This window comes from Durio zibethinus, chromosome 25 (assembly GCF_047325235.1).
Source record: "Durio zibethinus cultivar Kanyao isolate XHJ-2024 chromosome 25, ASM4732523v1, whole genome shotgun sequence".
NCBI lineage: Eukaryota > Viridiplantae > Streptophyta > Magnoliopsida > Malvales > Malvaceae > Durio > Durio zibethinus.
Window position 1 is genome coordinate 13977618 of NC_143186.1, and position 9005 is coordinate 13986622.

Below are 9005 nucleotides of genomic sequence, written 5' to 3' on the forward strand. Positions count from 1 at the left end.
CTGCAGTGCAAACAGCATACTATCGCTCTTATAGACGGTGCTCAAGACTGCAAGTGGGGCCTAAATAAGTTTGGCATAATAAAGCAAACTGGAGCTTGCAATGATCAAAACACGACTTTATTGAATAATCTTTTAATCTGATTTTGCTTCTACAATTTTGTAACCATATATATATATATATCCATACTGTTTAGCAAATAGAAAACTTTGATTCTTGGAGATATATATTTGAATATTGTTAATGAGATAACAAATCACATGTTAAAAACTGTGGTATTTGTATAAAAAAAAATGGTAAACTGTCGTATCCATTAGGGATATGCATTTTATTTGGTTTTAAAGTTAAATGCATAAAATTGTAAATCATAATTGTGTGATATATATAATTAAAATATTATAAGTATGTTAAATATATTTATGTCACTTAAACTAAAATTTTAAAATAATCAAACTTAATTTCATCTATCATATTTTGCAAAAACATGATCATTCATAAAATCAATTTATCATAACAATGATAAATTGTTATAAAATAATACAACAAACTTACTTATCATATATGTAACAATAATTTTCACGGATTCATATGACTAGATGATATTTAAAGGATTCACAAAATTGTTTGAAGTAAAAGATTTTTATCGCTACAAAGTGTAACATTTTAAAAATTGAACAATAATCAAAGAAAATGTTCAAAATTTAATGATTATGCCCAAGAAAAGACTGATGACTTAATTAAGTTTGAAAACATCTTTTATCCATCTCAATTAGAGTTACTTAAACTTATTATCAAAAATCAATTGTGATATTTAAGACAAAAGAACGCAAGTTCCACATATGAGTAACAATCTTTATAAATAGCAGCAGTTTATGATGTGTTATTTATAATTAGATTGAAAAGTTTAAGTGCATCATTAGAAACTCCTTGTTGGACAAAGAATGTGGTATGCTAGTAGACACTTTTCATATTAAGCCAATATGAGAATATTCCAATTTTTGAAAAGTCTATCCTTATTGGACAAACAGATCTTCTAAACTAGTTTACTCTTAACAATGGCGTTTAATATCCACTCTAAATTACCAAACAAAATAAGTCTCCTTAGGTAGACGATTATATAAGATAATTTGAGAATATTCTTATCTTTACGCAAGAAAAAATCTTGCAAATTTTAATGAATAAACTTCTTTGGTGGACAAGCACCTACATTAACTAATTGTATATTTTATATCAAGAAATTTAGATTGCTTATAATATTAGTTTGAATATTTAACTAAGTGTATGCATTTTGACTACTCATTGCAAGAATTTGATCATGATGCATCTTTTTGGGCTATTAAAGAGTTGATTGCTCCGTTTGAGACACCAATAATCAATACATATCTAGATGGATCATTGTAGACATGAGCACTTTTAGTGAAATACTTAAACTAATAAATGTCTTTTTGGATCAACAAATAATTACTGCTTCCAAAATCCAAGTGCCTTGAAATTCATGAATAAATTAATATTAAATCCACAATGTATTCTTTTGTATCATCCATCAAAATAAAAATTTCCCAAATCAATGATGATGTATAACTCTAAAATTATTATGGGAAAAATAAATTAAGGCAAAAATTTCAAACTCAAATTGTTTCATATAAATAATAGCTCAATATTATCTAATAATCATAATAAAAGTACCAATATGTTATTAATGATACCAAATCCTAGTGGACTTTAAATCCAATTTGCCTTTTAGAACAATGCATTTTGCATTTAAAATGGATAGCCAAATATTAATAAAAGCAAATTTTACTAAATTTATTTAATTATGAACATAAAATTTAGCTGAGAGTACGTAAATTTTAAATATCATATTAGGAGAGTACATACCACTAATATACTCTCAAAAGTCAAAATATTTTATTAGAAAATGAAAATAACAGAATTCATGTGTATAGTATAATATTTATTTAATCAAACTCAAATATTTTATAATAAATATTTTATGCAATTTAAAAAATTTTATTAAAATAATAATAAATGCAGCATAAAATTTTAAAACGAACGAAACAAGTAGGGTCTAAAATGGATGTCAAATGAGTCCAAATGGATTAATTTTTTATTATGACACTATTCACTAACTTAGTACAGTTCTAACTTGTACTATTCACCAAATAAATTAATAAAATTTAATGTAAAGATTAATAATATGTAAAAAAATTATTAAAAATATTATTTATAATTCAAATTTGATCAATATTTATTCAACGGTAAAAATTTTGTCAACATTTTTATTAAAAATATCTATATAAAAATATATATAAAAATTTTTTAAAATTTTTTAAAATTTTTAAAATTTTTTAAAATTTTTAAAATTTTTTAAAATTTTACACACTTAATATATGTAATGAGATCTTTTAATCTATCAATTTTAATTTTTAATTTTATTTATTATTTAATCATTTTTAGTAAGGAACTTTATGAACTTTATGTAAAGAATTTCATTTACAATTACCCATTTTTGTGTATTTCTATGAAATAGGAATTGTGCAAAGATATAGACAACCATTACATCTGGATCATAATTTACCCAAATAGATTGTTTTTTTGAAAAAAAAAAGTTTCTTTAAATAAAGGCATAATAATTTTGGAAAATTAAAATGGATGATCTTGTTAGAGGCTATGAAACTTGGGAAAATTTAGAAAAGCTCTTCTTATTAGGAGTATCAATAACTTTGAAAATTTTAAAAGGCTCATCTTATTAGAAGCTTAATAATTTTTAAAACTTTAAAAGGCTCTTTTTATCAGAGACTTAACAATTTTTGAAAAATATAAAAAGCTCATATCATCAAAGGTTATGAAACTTAAAAAATTTAAAAAGCTCTTCTAACCAGATGTTATGAAACTTTGAAAATTTTGAAAGGGCTTCTCTCATAAAAAACTCAATAACTTTTGAAAATATAAAAGGTTTCTCCCATTAGAGACTTAACAATCTTGTTACCAACTTTTCTTGATATCTTTTCCTTCAACTGAAGTTTAGCATCATATCTTTTCAAACTTTTCCTCAGTTGAATATTGAAATTCATCCTTATAAGATTTTTCTCACACGATTATCAAAATCTCGTCAAAAGATTTTATCTTTACAAAATTTTTTCCTCAATTAAGGATCAATATCTTACTCGTTCTTTTAGAAATTTTCCTTATAAGGAATCAAATCCTTATCTCCAAAAATTATCTTTCACTAAGGATTAAAGTCATATTTTTGTTGGGAAAAATTGTCTTCAAGTAAAAACATTGCATACTTTCATTAATTTCAATTTCAAGATCCAAGATCACAACTTCTTACCAAATGAATACAATGATTGCCAAACATTTCATACTTTCATTAATTTCAATTTCAAGATCCAAGATCACAACTTCTTACCAAATGAATACAATGATTGCCATGTTGTGAAAGCAATGTCATAAATGCAAATTTAATTGTGACAAAATGGTTCTCAAGATATTTTCAATGCCTTCTTTCCTTTTCAATTTTAAGGAATCATAGTTTCAGGACATGCTAACAAGTTCTATCAACAAGTTTATGAACCAAAATCTTCATTTGCTAATTTGATCATGATATTTGAACTTTTTCAAAATGTTCTTTCTTTTATTTGAAGACCTTGAGGATTAATATTTTTTCAAGTTTCCTTCATTACTTTATTTTTCTTTGCATGTTGCCCTTATCTGTTAACTTTTATTTCAAAGTGATGCAAGGATCTTTTATGGACTCAGTCATTTATCATCATTTCAATTTCATGGCAAATGCAATTCATGACATTTCTTGAACTCATTTTGGGAAAGCAATAATAATGAATGCAAGGTAAATTGAAAGAAATGGGTAATTAATACAAGATTAAGTCTAACTAAATAAACAATTTCAAAGTATATTATAGTGATGAATGTTTGAATGGTATAACAACATCCAAATAATGAATATTTAAACAATTTTAGTCACCAACACATAATTTTTTTCCTCAAAACTCATTCTATTGATGCCTTTAATATTTTGAGCTCATCAAATGACATATTGCCCTATCCCAAAGATTCTCAAATGATATCGTTTTATCCCAAAACTCATTCTATTGATGCCTTTCATATTTTGAGCTCATTAAATGAAATATTGCTTTATCCCAAGGATTAAAATGATATTGTCTTCCTAACCTAAAATTGTCTTTTCATGTTTCCAGTCCAATTATCTTTTTTACTAAAATCTTCATTTTTGGTTTTCAATTTAAATGTTCCTTTTTCCTCTTTTTTCATCTCTCATTTTTTTCATCATTTTTACTTTATTCACCACAATCATTCCCACAAATCAATTTCAAAATGTAAGAGAGGATCATAATCTCATTGTTCTTTGATTATACCATAAGCATGCCTTAGTTCAATAAATGATTATTTAATTAAAGTATTCAAAATTGATGAAAATGGGCATTTAAGGCACATATCGTAGGCTATAGTGAAAGGTTATGAAATAAGGATAAAATAGGCCCAAAAATGTGTTTAAGGATAATCAAACCAAGGTTCATTCATTGTCAAATAAAACGCATTGGTGTTTTGCCCCATTTTTCAACTTCTTCATCTTTCAATCTTTTTTTTTTTTTTCATTTTTTTCAACAAAAGTTCAAATTCGAAAGGGTATTTTTCTTCTTTACCTTTGAGTGTTATTTTTAGCTTTCATTTTTTTTTGGTGAATAGTTCTTTTTTTTTTTTCAAAATTTAACATTGAGACCTTTTTGTACCCTTTTCTTTTTCTTTTTGTGAATAGGTCTTTTCTTACAATATTGCCCTCTAGTATGGAGGGTGATCTTTGGTTGGGTTTTATTAAAAAAAAAAATCATAATAAGCTCAAAAGGGCAGTAAATAGACAATTTCATTTTTGCAAAAGGTAAAAAAAATATGATCATTTCTCATCTCAAAAATAAATGTTCTCATTGAAAAATATTTATTGAATACGAACAAACTTGTGGATAATTCACCAAAAAGGACCACCTACTTACAACAACATATCAATTTACTCTCTTATATATATTCATCTTCCTTCGACTTCCAAAAAATCTCAATAGAATAAGGGTCATTGTCATCAATGTCATTCATGTGAATGGGATTTTTAAAATTGAATCTTGAATTATTGTCATGATTATTTGAACATTCATTATCTAGAATGTGAGAATGGGTGAAGTATGAAAGGGTGTGTAAAAGCAAGGATGAAAAAAGAAACATGTGATTAAATGCACTTGCCATTTTATTGAAAATGAAAGACAAAAAAATGACTACTACATAAAAGACGATCCTAATGTTCACGATATGTAAAGACTTGCATTACTTTTTAAAAACTCCTAAAACAAGAAACATTAGTTTTTGGTAAAAAGCCTTCTTGAAAATTATAACCCTATATGGTTAGGTAAAGGATTCTCAATGATACTTGGCCCTTCCTTATCTTCAAAATTTACCAAATTGGCCTTAACTTCACTTTGCACCTTATACTTTAATACTATATAATTTTTTGTGTAATGGCCTGCAATCTTATGATAATAATCACAAGTAGCATTTGCATTATCCCCAACTGTCACAACATGTAAGTCCTAGGACTAACCCATTAGACATAATACATGAAGTCACCACCAACTTTTTTATTTAGGTGTGATGGGCCATTGAAGTGATTATATCATTTTTAAGAAAATCTTAAGCTTGACTAAGATCCCTAAACATAATAAATTTTGATATTTTAAACAGAATTAGGTTTGAAAGTTTAATTACGTATACGAAAGTTTATAACACTCCTCCTCCATTGCCCATCCTAAAATGGTACCAATGAATCTTAAGTTATCTCTTTAGCAACAAAATTAGTCATAACTTATTCTTAGTATTATTATTATTTTTATTTTAATATTTAAATATTAAAAATATTTTTAGGTTTTCTCCAACACCTTGATCAACCTCTTAAAAATATACCTCACTTAAAAAATATTCAAGTGACACGTTTATTTCTTTGAAAAGACTTCATCATTGAATTTATTAAACATTTTGTGAAATAGAATTAATTATTATTTTTATTACAAATTAATACATGATACAAAAAAATTTACAACATATAATCTTAGACAATCATAACTTGATGTTTTAAAATTTAAAATTTAATTTAGAAATAAACAAAATTCTTATATTACGATAATTTTCTAAATCTTCCAACACTTTAATTGAATTAAAAAAAAAAACTCTTACTTACTTGTTTGTAACTTTCTTAAAATTTCATTGTTGGTCAAATTTCATTTATTCCTAAATTGTTTGTTTAGATGGCAAAACAAAATAATTAAAAATATGTATATTTACAAGTATCTAATGAAATTATATATTTTATATATTTTATTTATTTTAATCAAACATGCAAATGTACAAATAAGTAAACCAATTAAAAAACATATGTATATAGACAAATGAATGAACAATTTAAGAATAATTTAATATACATGTATTTTAACGATTCAAGGATGCATGAAATAAATAAAACTAAATATTTAAAGAAACAGTACTTGGACTAAACTTAATTCAAATGCCCCAAGACAAATTCGTGTGGGCTATATTGAAAGAAATAATTCAGGTCCAAGCAACAATCACCTTAGTCGAAAAAGTGAATCAACGTTTGATCAGAAAGAGGCTAAGGACATGTTAATTCGCATGGTTCTTGGCTTAGCTGATAAGAAATTGGGAAAGGCAAAGTTGATTTTTCAGTTTCTTGCTTTTACCCTTTTTTTTGTTTGGAATTATTTTGTGTTTTTTGTATATTCGCCTTTATACTTGATTTGGATTCTTTAAATAGGCATTCAATCTTAACCTAAACAAAACAAAAACTTTAACAATTTTTTTCTCACCAGAATTCAATTTTAGAATCCAACTCCAATTCTTATTCGGTTATTTCCAAAAAATGAGGCTGAATGCTTTAGCTAAGTATTTCAATCCCATTAAATATAACAATTTCAATCTAACATCTTTTTAAGAATTTTAATCTTTTTCCAAAATACAATAAATCAATAAAAATATAATAACAATAAATAAAATAAATAAAAAAAAAACTTAATTTTAAAATACAAATTAAACTTCAAACTAAATAAAGTGTCTATACCCATCAAAACTTAATGAGTCAAAAGCCTATATAACCGTCAAACCATATTAACCTATTACGATGTGCAAAATTCGCACATAAGTGATCACAATTAAAATATTTAAACTTTCATATTTGTCTCGTATTAAAACTAAACTTATCAACTGATTTTATTAAATTATAAAATCATCGATTAATAATAACCCAAAAAAAATTCTAACACATGTATGTGCAAGTATTTGGTTGTGATATATTTCATGTATTCTTAATTTAACTTTTATTATTAATTTTTTTTATAAATGAAAAGGATTTTATTAATAAAAAATGAAAAGGCTAGAAAGCTAGGAGCAAAAGTAAAGAGCAAGCTTGCAAATACACAAATCTAAACTGATCACCAAAACTACAAATATAAACCCTTATAAGCTAACATTTAAATCGAATATGTCATGTAGCGAAAAAATCAAATTATTTTTTTTATGTGAATCTAACAAGAATCAAATAAATAGAACTAATAAATAAATTACCAAATCACAAGCATAAAGACACAAACAATTTACGTGAAAAACCTCTTTAAAACAAAAAGTAAAAACTACGAGCAACAACAAATAATCTCTACTATTAAAATAATGAAAATGCAAAGCTCTTTCTAACTAGAACTACAAGTAAACAACTACAATATTTCAAGATTAAACAAATATCTACGAAATCAATAAGTAAAAAACTCGAAACTCAATCTTAATTGTTAAGGCTGAAAAGCAATGAATCGTAAATACATTGATAAAATTTCAACTCAATTGGATAATAGATTAATCTCAATTAAATTACTTGACTGGAATTACACAAAATCCTTTTTTCTCTCTGTTTTATATCTCCATGGCCAGCTGTGTTAATAAAAAAAAAGTATGAATCTTTTATAATATTGAAATGTATATGTATGTATTAACAAAATAACAAAAAGTTTGGCATAATAAAGCAAATTGGAGCTTGCAGTGGTCAAAACGAGACTTTATTGAATAATCTTTCAATCTTATTTTGCTTCTATAATTTTATAACCATATATATATTTATATTGTATAGTAAATAATAGATTTGATAATTTAAAACATAATACGATAATATGACATAAATACGATATGAATATATAACATGAATGTGATATTATTTAAAATTTTAATAATAATTATATTTAAATTTAACAAAATTAAAAAATATATAATTTATATTTTCGTATTAATACGAATTATGATATATAATTTTCGTATAAAATATAATATAAATATATAAATTTTAATATTTTACACTATATAAATACATGAATTATTAGATTTAATCAATAAAAAACATTGATTCCTTGTGATATATATTTAACTATTGTTAATGAGACAACGCATCAAATGCTTTAAAAATTGTGGTGTTTGTATGAAAAATATAGTACACTGTCATATCATCGGGCGATATTCGTACGTTGGGTGACATTCTTTCGTCGGGGGATGGTCGCTCGATGTTGCACCTCCATTTCAACTTTTTGGATACAAAATGTCAAGACTGTTTGCAATTGTTTGTACAAACAAAAGATCTGGTCTTGTTCCCAAAAAATTCGAAGACTAATTTCTTTTAGTATATAAATTGAATACCAATTAAATTTTGCATAGGACTTCTTTTCTTAAGTTTGTGGGTGATCTTTGTCAGCTATGGCACACTTTGTGAAATTCTTGACCGAAGTTGATGTGAAGAAGCAAATGGCAATTCTTCGTGATTTCATCAGGTATCTGTCACATTATGAAGGAGGACGGACGATATTTTTTTCGGTCCATGATGTGTTCGAAAATGTTTGGGAGCACTTCGGATATTATATTAAGAGAGAAGTCGAAGATTATT